This window comes from Pongo abelii, chromosome 16 (assembly GCF_028885655.2).
Source record: "Pongo abelii isolate AG06213 chromosome 16, NHGRI_mPonAbe1-v2.0_pri, whole genome shotgun sequence".
Lineage (NCBI taxonomy): Eukaryota > Metazoa > Chordata > Mammalia > Primates > Hominidae > Pongo > Pongo abelii.
The window spans coordinates 17,397,391-17,417,848 of record NC_072001.2 but is presented as its reverse complement, the minus strand read 5'-3'; the positions used below and the strand labels follow the sequence as shown (position 1 = coordinate 17,417,848).

Here is a 20,458-nt window from a genome sequence, read left to right as displayed (position 1 = left end):
TAAAAGAAAAAAAAAAGTAAAAGAAAAAATTAATGTGTTAGAAAAACCAGGCCAGGCACAGTGGCTCAGCCTGTAATCCTAGCACTTTGGGAGTTCAAGGCAGGAGGATCACTTGAGGCCACAAGTTTGAAATCAGTCTGGTCAACATAGTGAGATCCTATCTCTCCAATAGACAAAGTTTAAAATTAGCCAGGTGTGGTGGCATGCACCTGTAGTCCCAGCTATAGCTATTGGGGATGCTGAGGCAGGAGGACACCTCGAGTGCAGGAGTTTGAGGCTACAGTGAACCATGATCACACCACTGCACTCCAGTCTGGGAAACAAAGCAAGACTCTGTCTCAAAAAAACATGAAAATGAAAAAGAAAAATCTCTAAAAAATGCAATTGGAAAAAAAAAACAAGAAATACAATTGGGATAAAAAATTTTAACAATAAAAATTAATACAGTGGGTTGGGTGTGGTGGCTGATGCCTGTAATCCCAGCACTTTGGGAAGCTGAGGCAGGCAGGTCCCTTGAGGTCAGGAGCTCAAGACCAGCCTGGCCAACATGGTGAAATGCTGGCTCCACTAAAAATACAAAAATTAGCTGGGTGTGGTGGCACATGCCTGTAATGCAAGCTACTTGGGAAGCTGAGGCAGGAGAATCGCTTGAACCCAGGAGGCGGAGGTTGCAATGACCGAGATCACACCATTGCACTCCAGCCTGGGCAACAGAGTGAGACTGCATCTCAAAAAATAAAATAAAACAAAACAAAATAAAATAAAATAAAATAAAATAAAATAAAATAAAATAAAATAAAAGTAGTATTATAAAAGGTATTTCATATGAGAAATGCTACATTTAGTGGAAGAAACAGCTTATCAAAATAATACAGTTTAAAGGGAATTTTAATAAAGTATCAATAAATCTGCTATAATATTTCTTTAAAAAATAGAGATAATAGACAAATAGAATGATGAAGAGACAATATTTAATGATATAATTGCTTAGAATTTCCTAGATTTTAAGAAAGACAGAAGTCTCTGTTTCAAAATGCTCATTGAGTTCTAGACATTTTAAAAAATAAAACAAAAAGCATAAAGAAAAATCCTAAAAGTTATCATAAACAAAAATATGACTACCTAGAAAAATGTGAAAAATCAGATTAACATCACATTTCTCACAAGAAATATTGGATTCAAGAAAACAAAGTCAAGTCCTCAAAGTGATGAGGGACAAGAATATTGAATCTGGAATTCTATAACCAAGTTATTAATCAGTAATCAGTTATCAGTTATCCTCCTATAATCAAATGACCAATCATTAATCAATGAAATAAATATATTTTCCGACACAAAATGATTCTGAAACTTTAACACTTAGAGATATTCACTGGAAAAAAAGAAAAAAAACTACTAAAGAATGTACCTAAGAACTAATATAAATACAGAAGTAGTGAGATGTAAGAAGCAATAATGATTAAATAAATCAGTAAAGCTTACAAGAGAATCTAAACAAGGATTGATTTCAAAATAGTGGTTTTATGTATTTAATTACAAAATGACATAAAAACTCTAGACACAAGATGTGTGTGTAGGGAAGGGGAGGCAGGGTTATGGTAATGGAGTGGGGACAGCACAGGTATTACAGAGATAGGATACACTGCTAAAAGGAGCTTTGTTTCTGTTCCCAACCCAGGACCCTAGAAAGTTCTATCATAGGAAAAAGTAAACTGGAAACAGGACAACCTTCAAAGGGTATAAAGCCCTGGTTCAAGTTATTTCAATTCCTTGTTAGATAAAGATCACCTGTTGCTAACCTAGCTGTCTTCTAGAAGCAAAAATAAGACAGCTAAAATCATCCAGTTGGAAGAGTGTTACACTGAAGATCTAGAAGCAAAAATTATCCAATAATAATTTTTAAAGGGGATTTTAACAAAGAGTATCAATAAATCTGCTACAATCTCAAATTATATCCACAACCTTTCTTCCATAATATACAGCACAAACTTTAAAAGTAACTAAGAATAGAAAAAACAAAATTTAATGACAACCCAAAAAAGTGAAAAAAAATAGACATTATAAACATAATGACAGGAAATCCAGATATTGGTATTAACTGATGAAAATATAAAAACTTAAGTACACCATTATTACCTCCTACAACCCTGGCCTTGGCTTCAGTCTTGTTTCCCCGCAGGAGGGGCCTAGCAACACCTTATGCTATTCCTATGATTATAACACAAGTATTGGAACACTTTGCCTCGGGCACTGTTTTTCAGAGAACTTGGAACAAGATTAAAATGTTCAAGAAATCAAATTATAAGATGGGGAATTTCACTGGAAACAAGCTATAACTAAAATGGAAATTCTAGGAATAAAAGATGCAATGATTTAAATCAATATCTCAATGGACGAACTTAAAAGTGGATTAAAATAGACTTTGGCAAGTATTTTATAAAGAGCCAGATAGTAAATATTTCAGGTTTTCAGGCTGCATGGTTTCTGTTGCAACTATTCAATTCTGCTAGTAGAGTGCAAAAGTAGCCATTGACAATGTGTAAACAGATAGGGGTGGCTGTTCTGATAAAACTTTATTTACAAAAACAATGATGGCCTGCTGGTCGTAATCTGCTGATCCCTGAATTAGACACACCTGAGCAGAGGATCAGTAAAATGACAGTAAAAAGAAAGTGGAAATTAGACAAATTGGATACAGGTAAAGGTAGAATTACAGTCCTTACAGTCCCAGAAATACATAACAAAGAGCTTGGGAGAGAAGTTAATCTGAAGAGATAATAAATGAGAATCTGTCAAAAGTGATGGTGGATCTCAAGCCACAGATTCATGAGACACCTGGACTTCAAGCTGAAGAAAGGCACTAATTACACCATAGCCCAATTGATGAAAACTCAAAACAAAGGGAACGCACTTAAAAGCAGATGAAGAAAAAGGACAAATTACCTTCTAAGGAACAAAAAGAAGACTGATAGCTGACTTCTCCACAGAATAAACTGAAGTCAGAAGACAATAGGGAGATATCCTCAAAGTGCTGAAAGAAACGTTTTATAATCACAGAAGGGTCAATTCACTAGGAAGATGCGATGATTCTAAATGTGAACATACCTAACAACCTAGCCTCCAAATAGATAAGGCACAATGCACAGTCACGGGGTAGTTTTAGCACATCTCTCATGATAGAATAAGCAGACAAAAATCAGGAAGGCTATAATTTGGAATAACACAATTACTAAACATGACCTAATTGACATACATAGAAGATTGTATCCAACAACAGAAGACTACACATCACATTCTCCCAAACTTTGTTATATTCTGAGCCACAAACCAAGTTTTATAAATTTTGAAATATTGAAATAATATGGAGTATGTTCTTTGACCACAGTAGAATTAAGCTATAAAAATAAATTTTAAAATGATTACTGGAAAATTCCCTCATGGTTGGATGTTATACTTCCAAATAATCCACAAGTCAAAGAATATGTAATTACAAAACTTACAAAGTAATTTAACTGAATGATGAAGGAAAACATTTCATATCAAAATTATTAAATTAAATATAAGGTATGCATTGAGAGAAATTTTTAGACTTAAATGTATATGTTTTAGGGAGAAAAGATGAAAATTAATGATTTCATAATCCATCTCAAGAAGTTTAGGAAAAAAACAGCCTATGGGATCTAAAGAGGTAAGAGTGGACATAATAAAGATAGGAGCAGACATTAATGATAAGGAAAGAAAACTAGAGTAAAACAGTTATGAACCCAAAAGTTGTTTCTGTGAAATGTCTAATAAAATTGATAACCCTCTGATGTGACTGAGCAAGTAGAAGAGTAGGCACAAATAGTCAATATCAGGAATGAGAAAGAGGACATACTACAGGTTGTTCAGAAAGTGAACGAACAATAAGAGGATGCTATGAAAAGTATGCCAATAACTTTTTAAAAGTTATTTGAAATAGGCAAATTCATTGAAACTAAATGGACATAAGAAATAAGAAAATCTAAAGAATCTGTATCTTTCAAAGACATTAAATGCATAATTCTAAATATTTCCTGGTGCACACTGCCAAACATTTAAAGAAAAAAAAAATGGCACCAATCGTATGCAAACTATTGCAGAGAATAAGAGGAAACACTTCTAAACTTGTTTTATAAAAGCAGAATAAAATGCCAAGACCTGAAAAAGGCATTCCAAGAAAACAAACAAGCAAACCCTTTCTTGCACGTAGGTACCAAAACGACAACAAAAACCTTAAGTGAAATAATTTAAAATCACATCCAGTGATATATAAAAGGATACACCTTTTAACAAACAATAATTAATATTAACAATAAATTCTTTTTTTTTTTTTTAAATGGAGTCTCGCTCTGTCACCCAGGCTGGAGTGCAGTGGCGCAATCTTGGCCCACTGCAACCTCCACCTTTCAGGCTGAAGCGATTCTCCTGCCTCAGCCTCCCAAGTGGCTGGGACTACAGGCCCATGCCACTACACCTGGCTAATTTTTTGTATTTTAGTACAGACAGAGTTTGACCGTGTTAGCCAGGCTGGTCTCGATCTCCTGACCTCATGATCCGCCTGCCTCAGCCTCCAAAAGTGCTGGGATTACAGGGGTGAGCCACCACGCCTGGCAACTAACAATAAATTCTAATCGAAAAGAACAATGACTAGGTAGGTTTATCACAGGAAGAAACAGTTGGTTTAACATTTGAAAAATCAATGTCATTTATTACATTAAAAAGGAAAAAGGAGAAAACCATGTGATCATCTCTAAAGATGCAGAAAATGCATTTGATAAAGCTCTGTGCTTGTACATAATGAAGCAAACTAGAAAAAGAAAAATATTCTTTCACCAAATAAAATATCTATAAAAAATGTTATAGTAAAAACCATATGTAATGGTGAATTATAGGGAACTTTTCTCCTGAAGTGAAATGCATAACAAGGACAGCTGCCATCTTCATTATTTGCAGATGTCACAATTGTGTATGTATACAATCCAAAAGAATTCACAAACTATTAGTATTAATACATGAATATAGTAAGAATATAATGTCAATACACAAAAATCAATATTTCCACACCCCAGAAACAAATAGAAACTGAAAAAAATACCATTTATAGTAACACCAAAATAACCAACACCTGAAAATAAATTTAATAAAAGATATTAAAGACATAGAGTAAAAATTATGAACATTACTGAGAGAAATTTTAAAAGAACTAAAAAATGTATGGATATGCCATATTGATGAATTGAAAGACTTAGTATTGGAAAATGTCAATTTTCCTTAAATTGACATACAGATCCAATGCAGTTCCAATCAAAATCCAGCAGATTTTTAAAAACAGACAAGCTGATTTCAACGATATAAGAATGCAGTGTCAAGGAAAGCAAAGATAATCTGCAAGAACAAAGCTGAAACTTACACTTCCAGATATCAAGACTTATTTTAATGCTACAGTAGATATATCACAATGGTTTTGGCACAAATAAACAAACAGATCAATGAAACAAAGTAGGGTCCATAAATACATTGTTATTACCAGACTTCAGAGAAATAGGCAACAGATCATTCCTCACCTAATGGCTCTAGGTCAATTAAACAGTCATATAGAAAAATTATTGATTCTATTATACCTCACAATGTATACAAACTAATTTCTAGATGGATTATAGCCTTTGGTGTGAAAGGAAAAACATTAAGGCTTCCAAACACAAACATAGAAGAATATCTGAAGGGCTGGGCATGTATTCCCAGGACTTTGGGAGACCAAGGTGGGAGAAACGCTTGAGCTCAGAAGTTTGAGACCAGCCTGGGCAACACAGCTGGATCCTGCTACTACAAAAAAAAAAAATTTTTTTTTTTTAATTTGGCCAGGCACAGTGGCTCACACCTGTAATCCCAGCAGTTTGGGAGGCTGAGGTGGGTGGATCACTTGAGGTCAGGAGTTCAAGACCAGCCTGGCCAAAAGGGTGAAACCCTGTCTCTACTAAAAATACAAAACACTTGCTGGGTATGGTGGCATACACCTGTAATCCCAGTTACACAAGAGGCTGAGGCAGGAGAATAGCTTGAACCCAGGAGGTGGAGGTTGCAGTGAGTTGAGATCATGCCACTGCACTCCAGTCTGGGCGACAGAGCGAGACTCAAATAAATAAATAAATAAATAAATATCCAGGCATGGTGGCGTGCACATGTAGTCCCAACTACTTGGAAGGCTGAGGTGAGAGAATCACTTGAGCCCAGGAGGTCAAAGCTGCAGTAAGTCATGATTGTGCTACTGAACCCCAGCCTGGGCAACACAGCAAGACCGCATCTCAAAAAAAAAAAAAAAAAAAAAAAAAACCACGAACAAACAAAAACAAAAAGAAGAATTTCTTCATAATTCTGGATGAGGCAGATTTCTCAACCAGAATACAAATAGCACTAAGTAAAATGTTAAAGACCGATAAACTACACTACAGTAAAATTCAGAACTTCTGTATAGGGAAACTGATAGCCCTAAATACATTCAATGGAGAAAAAAATGGAAATAGAATGAATTAAGAATTCAGCTCTAGCAGCTGAAAATATAACACCAAAATAAATCCAGACAAAGATAAAAGAAATAAAAACTTATATAAATAGAAATGTAAAAAAACCTCTGCATTAATGAACAAAACAAAAATCTAGTCGTTAGATGTCTCAGAGACAATGTTTGGATGGTCTGAACAAAACAACAACTATGCAAGGAACCAATAAACGAGTTTAGGAATGAAAGAGACATTGTTATAGGTAAAGAGGAGACTGTTTTTAACAATAAGGGAATACCATGATTACATTTGAAGAGCTAAGTTTCAAAAATGAGATGAATTGGATACTTCTCTAGAAAAATGTAAATTTCAAAATTGGCTAAAATAATAAGCCTAAGAGAAACATAAATGGTTTCTAAGTCTTCTCCATTACCACCGAAAAGAAAAATAAGAAAAGAAAAAAAAAAAGAAAGAGAAAAGGCATTAAGCTAGATGTGTTACAGAAAGAGAAATCCTTAGCATAGTAGACACATTCCATTCCCTACCAGCATCCATTTCTCCTTTCCATTCTACAGACACTCAATTTTGTTCATGTTCATTCCTCCCTCCTGTGTCTTACATGTACATCCTGATTGTTTTTTTTTTTTTTTTTTTTTTGAGATGGAGTCTCGCTCTGTCACCCAGCCAGAGTGCAGTTGTGCAATCTCGGCTCACTGCAACCTCCGCCTCCTGGGTTCAAGTGATTCTCCTGCCTCAGCCTCCCAAGTAGCTGGGATTACAGGCGCCTGCCACCATGCCCAGCTAATTTTTGTATATTAGTAGAGACGGGGTTTCACCATATTGGCCAGGATGGTCTCGTTCTCCTGATCTCGGGATCTGCCTGCCTCAGCCTCCCAAAGTGCTGGGATTACAGGCGTGAGCCACCGCACATCCTGATTGTTCTAAGTGAATCACCATGCTCACATTTACCTTGCTAGTGGCAGGACCAATGAGTGTTCTGCTCAGATACACAACTGCAAAGGGTGTCACTGGCCAACAGCCCCAGTTCTGGGTCAAGCTTCCCATGGGATTCTCCTAGCCAGTGACTAAGCACAGCAAGGGTATTGAAGGCAGAGCCATTCTTGGGAGACACTGGAGGCCTATGATGAATGACATTGGCTCAGGGTTTCCTCTCCAGCTTTGCTGAATTCTCCTAGAACCTACTGCATTTAAGATGCTTGCATCCAACCTTCCTTCCTTCCCTCTCTCCTTCACTCATGGTCAGATTTTCAGTGCAATCTGATGGCTCTCTCAGCATCACCCTGCTTTCTCTCCCTCTTTTTTCTCACAGGCATTTCCTAAATAAGTTTCTTGCACTTCTCATCCTGCCTTGCATTTGATTCTTAGAGGACCCAGATGAACACAGCAGTGGATGGTATAGAGTGGGCACGTGACCCAATTCTTGTCGATGAGAGGTGGTAAAAGGTCTACTGTGGAGTTTCTGAGGTTTCCTCGCTGAGAAGGTCCACAAGAAAGAAAACGGCCCACTGGGCTTCCGGGGATCACATCATCTTGTCCACATGTGACACCTGGATCAGTGCCTTTTACTTCCAGTGCAGGGCAAATATACAGCAACTGACTCAAATCCATGCACGATATCCTCAAACGGGCCCTAATTGCTGCCAGTGGGCACACTCTCTTTCCCCTAGTCCCTCGACACTGCCATTGTTGTCTTGCTGCACGTTCTCGGTGGTGTGGCTGGGACCCCATCCAATCCTTGGCTGGCTTAGAGCTCTGCACTAGGGAGACCATCGGCTTTATTGTTCATGCCAGGATGGCTCTGAGAGTGAAAGGAGGAGCTACTAACAATTCAGCTGGGGTCACAGGCACAAACTGGGCCTTTTCTGAACAAAATAGAACCCATAGTCTCTCTACCTACACCTCTCTGCTGAAGGGTCATTTTGCCACCACCTTGTCACCCCCTGGCCAGTCAAGAGTACATTAAATTTTCTAGATGTCTTCCATTACCACTCAGGAACTGAAGGAGACTCCGGGGAGCTAAACCCAGACTCAACCTGTGACTGAACATTTCAGGGCACTAATTCCACCTTCACTCTCGTGCGGCTTCTCTGGGTTGCTGATGGAGGTGGGATTTCTGTGAGGTGCTTTCCTCTGGGAGCTCTGCCTGGGAAGGGAGCAAAAGCTCCTTTTCTGCTTTTGGCTCTCCCTGAAAGCCTCCCTGCCCTGGAGAGCGACCACCATCATGAAACATGACTCGCTGCCCGCTTCCTTTGTCCTGGCACCAGGAGAGGGAGAAGGCTTTCCACATCCTGGCTGGACATGCCCTGTGTGCACATCCTCCTGAGGACACTAGACTGAGGCGCAGCCTTGCTGGAGAAAGGAGCAACCTCTCCATGTTACAGAAGATGTGCTATGGGTTAGGACCCCAGGCTTGGCCCTGGAAATGTTGTGGAGACTAAATCAATTTGGAAAATCTTCATCTCTCTCCACTAAGGGTGGCTTTCAAAACAAAAGACTAAGCTAAAAATAATAATAACCCTACTTTAATCATGAAAAGATGAACATGAATGCTTTCTCCTGCACTCCAGCTAATTACTCACCTGCCATACCACTGCTGTCAAGTCCGCAGGGCAAACAGCTCTGCTGACAAAGGAGATGGTGAAGTACAGAGAATGGCAAAAGTGAAATGCACATTGACATTTGCAAAAGTGTATTAGCACTGTTTGATGAGGAAAATGAGTTTTATAATAAAAGTATGTGGCCAGGCATGGTGGCTCACACCTCTAATCCAGCTCTTTAGGAGGCTGAGGCGGGAGGGTTCTTGAGCTCAGGAGTTCAAGGCCAGCCTGGGTAACATAGTGAGACTCTGTCTCTACAAAAAAATTAAAAATTAGCTGGCTGTGGGGTTGTGTGCCTGTAGTCCCAGGTAGTTGGGAGGCTGAGGCCAGAGGATTACTTGCAGCCTGTACTTGGCCTGGGTGACAGAGCAAGACCCTATCTCAAAAACAAACAAACAAAAAAGGTCAATGGTATTCAAATTCAACTACTTGACTTGGCCACTTCAAAAGAATTTCCAAAATTTATGAAATAGATTTTTATATAAAACTATTCATAGTATGTCTACATTTATACATGTATCTTAGCTGTGAATGCTGGTAATTACTAAAGCAGTATATGAATTGCTTTAACCAAGAAATTTCCTTCAACAGACCACATTACAGTAAAATATGCAATATTCTAAAAGTTTCTGCCTTTGGAATGGACGACAAATGCTTAGGATGAGACAGAATCCCAATGATTGTAAGGCATGAGGAAATAGGTAAATTTTCTTTTCTGCTGGCACTGTTATGGGTTGAATTGTGTGCCCCCAAAACAACATGTTGAAAGCCTAGCCCACCGTAGCCCACAGTATCTCAGAATACTATCTTATTTGGAAATACAGTCTTTGCCAATGTAGTTAGGGTAAGGTAACTGGGAGGACTTAATCCATTATGAGTGGTGTCCTTATAAAAAGGGGAAATTTGGACTGGCCAGGTGTGGTGGCTCATGCCTGTAACTCCAGTACTTTGGGAGGCAGAGATGGGTGGATAGCTTGAGCCTAGGAGTTCAAGACCAGCCTGGCCAACATGGCGAAACCCCATCTCTGCTAAAAATATAAAAATTAGCCCAGCAGGGTGGCGTGTGCATGTAGTCTCAGCTACTAAGGAGGCTGAGGCAGAAGAGTTGCTTGAACCCAGGAAGCAGAGGTTACAGTGAGCCGAGATTGTGCCACTGCGCTTCAGCCTAGGTGACATAGTGAGTCTCTGTCTCAAAAAAAAAAAAAAAAAAAAAGGCATGGGAGAAATTGAGAAATTTGGACCCAGAGCCAGACACGCACAGAGGGAAGATGATGCCTGAAGTCTAAGAATTGAGGTGAGAGGCGTAAGACAGCTTCTCCCTCACAGCCCTCAGAAGAAACTGATCCTGCCAACACCCTGATTTTGGACTTTCGGGCTCCAGAACTGTGGGACAATAAATTCGGCTGTTTAGGCCACTCAGCTATGGTACTCACTAACAACAGTCTTGTGAAGCTAATACAGGCACTGACTCTAAAACTGTGTCTTGCAGAGTTTTGAAACACCTGTGAATGTGTAAATGTAGCCTCGATCTGCACCGCATTGCAAGCCTCCAATGTGTTCTTTGAGAGAACGAAGACAGGCAGTTTCAAATCCTCTATCCCCACATAAGGTAAATATACTATCATAACTCCCCACAAAGAAAAGAGGCTAATGAGTTGACAGCATAAAAGATATCTAGAGCTGAGGAAACTGAAGACAGAGATTGTACAACTGGGGACTAGTAGAAAAGCAATCAGAAAACATTTTCCTGAAGAAACACAAAATATGAGAGTGGAAAAAACATGAATCCCTAAGAAGACAACTGGCTGAAAAAGGAAGATTTCAGAGCCCAAAGAAGAGAAACGTTTTCTTCTCCCTGAAGATATATATATATTTTAAAAGATGAGAAAAGCTACCAATAGTAGTTAAAAATTAACCATGGAAAGATGTCTTTATCCAAGTAATTTAATTTTATTTTTTTAGATATCCTCATGGGAATATACTTAAAATTGATATTCACAAACATCTACTCATAGATGCAAATATTCAGTAAATTCTCACTGAATGAATAGCGTCTATCTCGCTGTCAATCAATGAAGCACATGGCATCAGCTACTGTACTTAGCCGAGACTCACTACTGCTACCTGGTGGCAACATGCGCATATTGAAGAAGCAGGGCCCTAATGCAAAATACCCCTTAGTGCTATAACAAGGGTCATCCATGAAAAACAGGTCATTGAGGGCTGGGCATGGTGGCTCACACCTGTAATCCCAGCAATTTGGGAGGCTGAGGCAGGAGGATTGCTTGAGGTCACGAGTTCAAAACCAGACTGGGCAATATAGTGAGGCCCTGTAGCTACATACAAATAAAAAAAAAATGAAAAAAGGGAAACAGGATTTTCGGGAAAACAAGCATATACAATGAGAAATCCACTGGAAGAAGGAGATGTGCAATTTTCAAGAATGGTCCAACCATGAAAATATAGCTTCTTAAAGAGTAGAAAAAAGAAATTTTTTTCTCATTGGTACAGTGAGATGCTAAGCTGCAAAATCTGAGCAACAATACCTATAAGACCACCTAACATCCCATTGATGTCTACATATGTCACTCTTTATGTAAGAATACAGCAGTGTTCAACAGTACAGTTATCAAAAGCCCATGAAGTAGGTCTACTACATGAACTGTAGCAAAGCGTGTGCCTCCACCTGGCTCAGTGCACCCACAGCTGTGCTAAATGAGCACTGAATATGCAGGGCTGGTAGTCACCGCCTCATCCTCTCTCAGGCGGAAGCCAGGTCTTCCGTTTATAGACTAGCTTCTGTTGGTTGACTGGAATGGAAAGAGATACAATGAAACACAGGGACATAGGGCTGACTGTCATCAGTGACCTCACAGGCACTTTTAACCTCCCACTCAAAGTACAGCCATAACTTGATTGTGTGACGGGCCAGGAGGAGATGAATGGAAGCAAAGAGTTCCTTATCTTAGCAACAACACAGGCTGGGAAATACTACAATGTTTGGAACCAAAAAAAAAAAAAAAAAAAAAAACAAAGGAACTGATGGAAAAGGATACTTCCTAGAAACCCACATTATTTGGACAAGCTCCCAAGTCAGGAAAAAACAACATCAGAGCCATTCTGACTTCATCATAAGCGTCTCCAATTTTGCCACATTCTCCCCCACTAAGTACACCACATCCATGAGGGACAATTGCCGTAGGTATGAAAATGAGGCTCCATTTATGCATGAGTCAGACAGTTGTATGTAACACCCTCTTTGATAAACGTATTTTTCAAAACACCTTTTCAGTCTGGAGAGATCAAAAGCTTTCCAGGAGTTGAAGTCAAAGTCCAGAACTGTTTATTAAATCTGAGAGAGTCAGAACTCAGAGACAGGAACATAGAGGACTGAATATGAATGCAGACAGTGTACACCGAACATGCTGTTAAAATGTACTCTATTGGCTGGGCGCGGTAACTCACGTCTGTAATCCCAGCTCTTTGGGAGACCAAGGCAGGTGGATCATTTGAGATCAGGAGTTGGAGACCAGCCTGACCAACATGGTGAAACCCCATCCCTACTAAAAATTAAAAAAAAAAAATTAGCCAGGTATGGTGGTGCATGCCTGTAATCCCAGCTACTCAGGAGGAGGCTGCAGTGAGCTGAGATCGTGCCACTGCACTCCATCCTGGGTGACAGAGTGAGACTCCATCACACACACACACACACACACACACACACACACACACACACACTTTCTTTTAAATGTACTCTATTAAAAGGTGAATACATAATTCGGGCAAGAAGGTGTAAAGTAATTTTTAATTATGCACGTGATATGTGAATTCATTCTTCCATTTACTTTTTATTATTTATTTTTTAATTATTTTTTTTGAGACAGAATCTTGCTCTGCTGCCCAGGCTGGAATGCAGTGGTGCGATCTTGGCTCACTGCAACCTCCGCCTCCTGGGTTCAAGTGATTCTCCTGCCTCAGCCCCCCGAGTAGCTAGGATTACAGGTGCACACCACCACACCCGGCTATTTTTGTATTTTTAGTAGAGACAGGGTTTCGTCATGTTGGACAGGCTGGTCTCGAACTCCTGACCTCAGGTGATCCACCCGCCTTGGCCTCCCTAAGTGCTGGGATTATAGGCATGAACCACCACACCCAGCCACATTCTTCCTTTTAAACATTATTTTAAGAATTAGATATTATAAAATGTTATCCCCTCTAAAATAGTCACTGTTTTTTTTAGTGTTTCCATTTTGAAATGTATCCTTCCAAATTATTTTTAAAAATATACATATACATATATGTGTGTGTACATACAAACTCATAGAAATATGCAGTTTACATGTGTTTTTATAAATGGTATCAATAAACAATATATTGTTAAGATCTACTGATGCTGATACTGTAACCAAACAGTATCTTGAAATACTAATCTTTGTGGGTACTTTCATCATTTCATCATTGTATTAATATCTCCTATTCAGTCAAGGACCTCCAAGTTGACTTGAGAAGAATACAGATTCTCTGAGTAGTAATTAAAAGAGAACAAAAAGTGTGTGTGTGTGTGTCTGTGTGTGTGTGTGTGTGTGTGTCTGTGTGTGTGTGTGTGTGTGTGTGGTGTATATTTTCTACTTGAGAATCACATAGGAAGGCCCTAAGGAGGGCAAGAAAATAGAATTTATGCCATAACAATAGACCAGAGAGACTTTAAAAAAAAAAGGTAATTATGGCTTCCCCAAAACCTTTCATAATATGACTGCCTAAGAAGACTACTGGATCAATGCTTTAAGGATGTGACACAGAAGTCAGAAACATAACTATCTGTGGCGGCTAGGCAGATGATATAAATGCCCAGATCAGGATGAATGGCAACCAACCACTTACGCCTTTAGTGTTAGGGACACAATACATAGTGGTGTGGACCACGGCAGACCCGAGACTGGAAGGCAGCTGTTCCCCAGTTACAGTCACTTATTGCTATTGTAAAATGCAAGCTCTTCCCATTTTTACAGAGAAGCAGAAGAAAAAAAAAAAAAAAAGCCTGATCTTCTGATGTAAAAATCTCTCAATTTTTAAGTGTTGATTATTCAAAATCCAAAGTTTCAGAAACAAAACAATACACTGTGCAGGCCAACACTTGGCAGGTCCCACTGCAGGCTGAATTTGTATCTCAGGGATTGGGATGAGTTAGCAACTCTCATCTACCTCCGTGCATGCTCCTCTGATGACACAACTGATGTCTCAGTGAAACATTCCGTGACAAATTAATATGTAGAACACAGACAGCTTTTTAAAGCTAAAGGGTTTTTTTCATACAGAAAACTATAACTGGTAATTGGGGCTATTTTTTAGCTTCCATTTACATTTTGGAATGGGTTTCTGAAACAGGATAAGGCAAAACCACACACTGAACTATCTTTTTCATTTCTTAGGCATTTTCAAATTTATCAGAAGAGTATCTAACTGTGTCACCTTGGAAATATATTGGCCACTATACTTCATGTCCTCTGAATGAGAGAAGATGCCCCAGCAGCATCCAGAAAGGGGACATAGGCTCATGGTTCCAGAGAAGAAGAGTTCTTCTGAAGGTATCTTGTGACAAGTATCTGTCATAGAACATCTGGGGAAGCAAATCCTGATCTTGAATCAGCCCACTGCAAGACTGCATGTTCTAAGGGCTGAAGGTTGAAGTAAAGATGCCTCAAGGATAACCATCTTAAAGGAAGGTAAGAAATGAGCCCCTGTTGTCTCTGCTCTCCTTTGCAAGAAGACATGCAGCGGCACAATACTGGTTTAGGATATGGTGCATTTAACCATCGGCCATTTTCACCAAACTCTATCTGAAACTGAACACAGCTACTCGGGAGGTTGAGGCAGAAGGATCACTTGGGCCCAAGAGTTCAAGGCTATGATTGCAGCCACTGCACCAGCCTGAGCAACACAGGGAGACCCTGTTTCTTAAACCAGCAAACAAACTGAACAAAGCAACCAGAGATTATAAATACAGAATCAATCCTTCCCCCATAAAAGTGAAGTTTGTTCTTTAACTGTCAGGGTTAGGAGCAGAAATTTAAGAGTGCTGAACAATTTTTAAGAATGGACTGCCAATATGGAAATATTGATGACACATGCTCTGTATAAAAAACAATGATTGATGACCTCTTGCTAAACAAACTTATTGTTTTAAAAATCAAGATGTTCTGGGATTCAGGTACATGAAGTTTATGAAGAAGATCATCCTACCTTGAAGATGAAATCAGCCATCAGAGGTCCTGGAATCTTAAAAGTTTGCCTTTCGGAGCCCTCTGAAATTCCACTGTTGTGTTTGCTATGACAAAGACTCCGGGGCTGTTAAAGCTGTGTTCTCCTTTGCTTCCTTGAAGTGTTTTTGATTCAATAACTAAAATTAAAATATACGATTCAAATAAGAAACAATCTTAAAGGCATTTTATTACAAAAGACATTTTAGCAAGCACAATGTCAGTATATGATATCAAAACAATGTCAAAATAGCCACTCAGTTTACAAACATTAATTGATATTGGTGGAATAGATATATCAGATTTTTAATTGCCCATAAAAAAGGAGCTAACAAGGGTGGCAGGCCCAAATAGTTCTACTTAATTCTTTGGAGCCATTTCTAGCATAAGGGGAAAGAGAAAACTTTTCTTTCTTTATATGTTTTCATGATTTAGCTAATACTCAAAGTAAAGCTATGTTCACTCATTTTATTTCTTGTTCAAAAGATCTTATGCCTACTCTTTTAGACAAAAATCACAGCAAATTTCAAATTTGCTTTTTATCAAACAAAACTTTTCATTTTGAAATAATTCTAGATTAACAGGAAGTTGCAAAAATAGTATAGAGAGGTCCTTTGTAAACTTCATTCCCTTTTGTCTAATGTTTACATGTTACAAAAGCATAGTTGAATATCAAAACCAGGAAATTGCCACTGGTACAATATGTGCATAGAGTTCAATGCCATTTTATCACCCACCACCACAGTCAAAATACAGAACCACTGCATTGCCACAAAGACCTCCCTTGTGCATGAAACCCCTTTATTCAAATTTGCTTTCACATGAACAAAAGTGCTTTTAAGATTTCCTACAGAAAAAAATGTTGGCTTATCACAGTTTAAACAAAAAAGCATTTCTACTTCATTTAAATTTCTGTCTTTCCTCCCTCTTTCTTTTCTTTCTTTTATTTTCTAAGTGTCACCATACTTAGTAGATCTGGTTTCACGTTGACAGAGGCAATAAAAAATGTATATACAGCTAGGTTCTGGGGCACCTGCGTTTCTGGCCCTGTATTTTTCTCTAACTTTCTGCCTTGGGTTTTCATTGCCTCATATCTAAAATGAGGAGTCAGAGCAGACAATCTCTCAGGTCCAACTCTATTCTAAAACCCACACTTGATTCAGTGATATCATACCAGTCTTTAACAATCTCAAACAAAGAACACAGAAGAACCAAAACTCCGTTGAGGGTCAAAAATGGAAAGCTGATAAAATGCGACAAAATAGTCTGGCATTAGGGAGCTTCCATCCATAGCCTGCTGGGCTTTGATTGTTTTCATTTGCTGGATTTTTCTCTGTCACTGGAGCAGCTGCAGGAATTCAAGTGCCCTGGGCAGACTGCGTAACAGGCATTAGGAGACATCCCTGATCATCCCTGACAGGCAGGCTGGGAACTTTTCTGGGAAAATTCAAAGGCTGGACATGAGCTACTTGATCTGGAGGAGTCACTAGCGGTCGAAGAATAATGCTGGCTACTTTTAGGCACACAAAACCCCAACCACTTTGGCCCTGATCTCCATGACCGCAATAGATTTTTGGAAAGTGTGAGATTAAATTCATTTCCTAGTTCCAATGAAGACATAAAACTGAGTGTTACAAAGTGAGTTGTCAGTAAAAATGAAATGGGGAACTGGAGATAGTAAGTGGGCCCTACGGTGGATGTCTCTAAAGTCAATGAGAAAAACAAAACGATGAGCATTAAGAGCATTAAGGCAATATCAAGACGCAAAATGAAGTGGGACATAACGCATCCTCACAGAAGGCATGCAAAATACAAGTTTCTAGACACTGATTTAGCCTGAAATGACTTGATTAAATTCAAGTAGCATGCAATGGATTCGCGGCTGTGTTGGGGTAGTAATTGCTTTCCCACTGTGCTAACCTTCTGGACCACAGTGTTCCGAGTTGCAGATCGGGATACAGAGTTGGGGCAGGGGGTGTAAAAATCTGGGAAGGTAATCTGGGAGGAAGGGAGGACCAGTTGCTATGATATCCATTCCCTAAACCAAAGGCCAGCATTTTTGTTAACTTGGTTTTGATATTTTGTTTTTAATACAGAATCTAGCCACTATTTTAACAGTGTCTAAGAGTCTCAGTGACACGGATATAAAAACACAAGTAGCAAAAACAATTTTCAAGTTCACATAAATTACCCAAACCACTCTGCTTTCCACTAAATGGTACGCTTATTGTAAAATATTTTTAATTTGAGTATTTCAAAAGGCTTCTGGTTATCTAAAGCACAAACACTGGTTGCCTATCTAGGAGGCAGAAAGCAGGTGTTTTGACCTCAATTGTGTAAATGGGTAAGCAGAGTCAAAGGTGGGTGAAGAAAGACTGGTAAACTGATTTGGTGAATGTAGAGTTTATGGACGCAAACAATTCTGATAATCTGGATTAACAAAGCCATTGTGCCAAATCCACGGCAAGGTGGAGGCCGATGCAATTCTTTAAAATTGTCATTTTTATTGGTGGCAAACTTGCTTCTCCTTTGTGCTGGTGCCTCTTAAATGACAAAAAAAGGAGTTTGTGGTGTTTCAATCAACAATTCAGATGATGTATTGACTTATGGATACCTTTAAGTTTTTATTAATTTCCACCATTTCCCTATATTTACTGCAGCCCCATGTTGTTCACAATGTGTGATTCATGGCTAGTGAGAGCTGCATGCACAAGCCCTTTGGTTCTCAGAGGTTTCACTGACCCTCTGTGGTTTCCGCAGCAAGGTGGTTAGTGTGTAGGAGACCCCAGGAAGCTTATAAACATCCCCACCAGAATTAAGGGAAGAGAGTGTGAGCCTTCTTTCCTGCTGCCCACGGCCCAACTTCTTTCTCCTCTCCAGACTTAATATTGAGGGGAGGGAGGGAAGTGCTGAGGAAGATATGATAGGTAGTCTCAAAAAGAGTAAAAATTAGAAATCAAGACTTTCTTGTATCCCCAAATCTTCACAACTCAGGTCTCTAGTGATGCCTTTAAATATTTTAATCCACTACTAGTTATTTATAAAAGAAATTATGCCTAGAAAATGATGAATGCTTCTAATTGCTTCTAGTTGAAGGATTTGCATTGAGAAGTATCAGTTCAGGCTTCTTTCAAAAAAGGCAGGGTCATGGTAACCATCCCCAAGAGGTCTTTCTAAATTCTAAAGGCCACGAAAGTACTGTCAGGTAAACGTGGAATGAGTGTTTAGCATGGCTAACATAGTTATAAATACATCAAACTTATATGTACAGTAGAGCTGTATTTATATAGTATATGCTAATTTAATTCATGTCAATTTCCTTTGATTGGTCATTAGGTACTGTATCCATGCTTATATTTATACATGTCTATATATGGTCCTTAGATAGGACTTAAAGGGAAAATATTCTTCCAATCGAATTGGAGGTTTTTGGTTTATGACCTCTTGGCTTCTGAAGTTTATTGCTAGTCAAACACATTTAATGCTAAGGTTTTGCTACAATAAAACCTGTTTTGCAGGGATCTGCTTATTGCTTCCATTTTTGAAGGGATGCACTCCTGGAAAATTTGGGGCTGGGTGCTCCCCATAATGCTGTGGCCAGGCTTGGGACAGGACTGGAAATTCAGGATCTGAACAAACACCTCTAGGCAGTATGTCAGATGGATATTCTGTAATGAAAATTCACTCCACAGCAAAGAGACTGATATTAATGTTGCTAGGTATTTTCAGTTCTTAGTAATGCAGTCTTTTGGATAGTTATAGTTAATGTGGATGTTAAAAGAATGATTTATTACTGCAAAATAATCTTCATTTCAGAAATATCTCTTTTACAAATAAAAATTAAGAAAAAAGTTGTATAAATCCAGGAAATAAAACCACTTCTATATTTAGATATTCAGAAATGTTAACTAAGTCCTTTGTAAATGAAGCCAGTTCTATTCATCAGCAAAGAAGGATAACTTTCAGAAATACTTCTACTGCCAATTGTGAGATTGTTCAGAAAGGAAAATAGTCCAAGCAACAGATTTGTCACTCTTGGAGAAATGGGAACACTTTTGAGCCCTGTTCTTGGACGAGCGCCAGTCTTGAATATAAAGTTATGTTGAATATGCCAGAACATATACACATAAACGAATTTTTGCCTCAAAGTGTTCACCTTTACTTATTCTGTTTACTGTTTACTTATTTTGTTTTTACAATTTATAAAACTATTTTTGGAGCTGAATTTTGGGGAATGGCCTTTAATATCATGAGAATATCAAGACCATTTACTGCATTTTTAAGCATCTTTTCCATGTATAATTTGCATGCCATAAACTTTGCCCTGTTAAAATGCATAATTTAATGGTTTCAGTGTATTCCCAGAGTGAAACCATCACCATCATCTATTTATTGTTTCAAACTCGCAGTATTCTGGGAAACCAGTGTCGGCCTTCAGGGACCCCTAGATGGGAAGTTGTGATGTGCTAGCAGCAAGGCTTGTTCTGATCAGCCATATTCACTGATAAGGTTTTGTATTTTAAAGTTTGTTTTGTTTTGGTTTTTTTGTCCCACTTTGCTGAAATCTCCAGAACACTCCCAAATCTTAATTTACTCTCCATGTATTATTATTATTTTAGAGACATGGTCTTCCTGTGTCACTCAGGCTGGAGTGGCAGATTGCAGTGGTGCAATTAGAGCTCACTGCAACCTTGAACTCCTAGGCTCAAGGAGGATCTTGGACTACACGCCTGCAGTAGCCAAGCTACTCCTTGGACTACCTCAGCCTCTTGAGTAGCTTGGACTACAGGCATGCGCCACTATGCCTAGCTAATTTTTTTTAAATTTTTTGTAGAGATGGGGTCTTCCTGTGCTGCCCAGGCTTGTCTCAAACTCCTAGACTCAAGTGATCCTCCTGCCACAGCCTCTCAAAGAGCTGGCATTACAGGCATGAGTCACCACACCCAGCCATCCTATACAAAACTAGTTTATTTGACATAAAATTTGGTTTTTATTCTCCCATGAGGGGATTAATCTTAAACAGGTAAATTTCCCATTGGGGTATGAGAACAGAAAAATTCAGGGT

The 20,458-nt window shown here is 38.8% G+C and overlaps 1 pseudogene; it reads right to left on the bottom strand.

Moving 5' to 3' along the window:
• LOC129050285 (ADAMTS-like protein 3) overlaps nt 1–20,458 on the bottom strand; it is a 122,119-nt pseudogene that overhangs the window by 16,131 nt on the left and 85,530 nt on the right.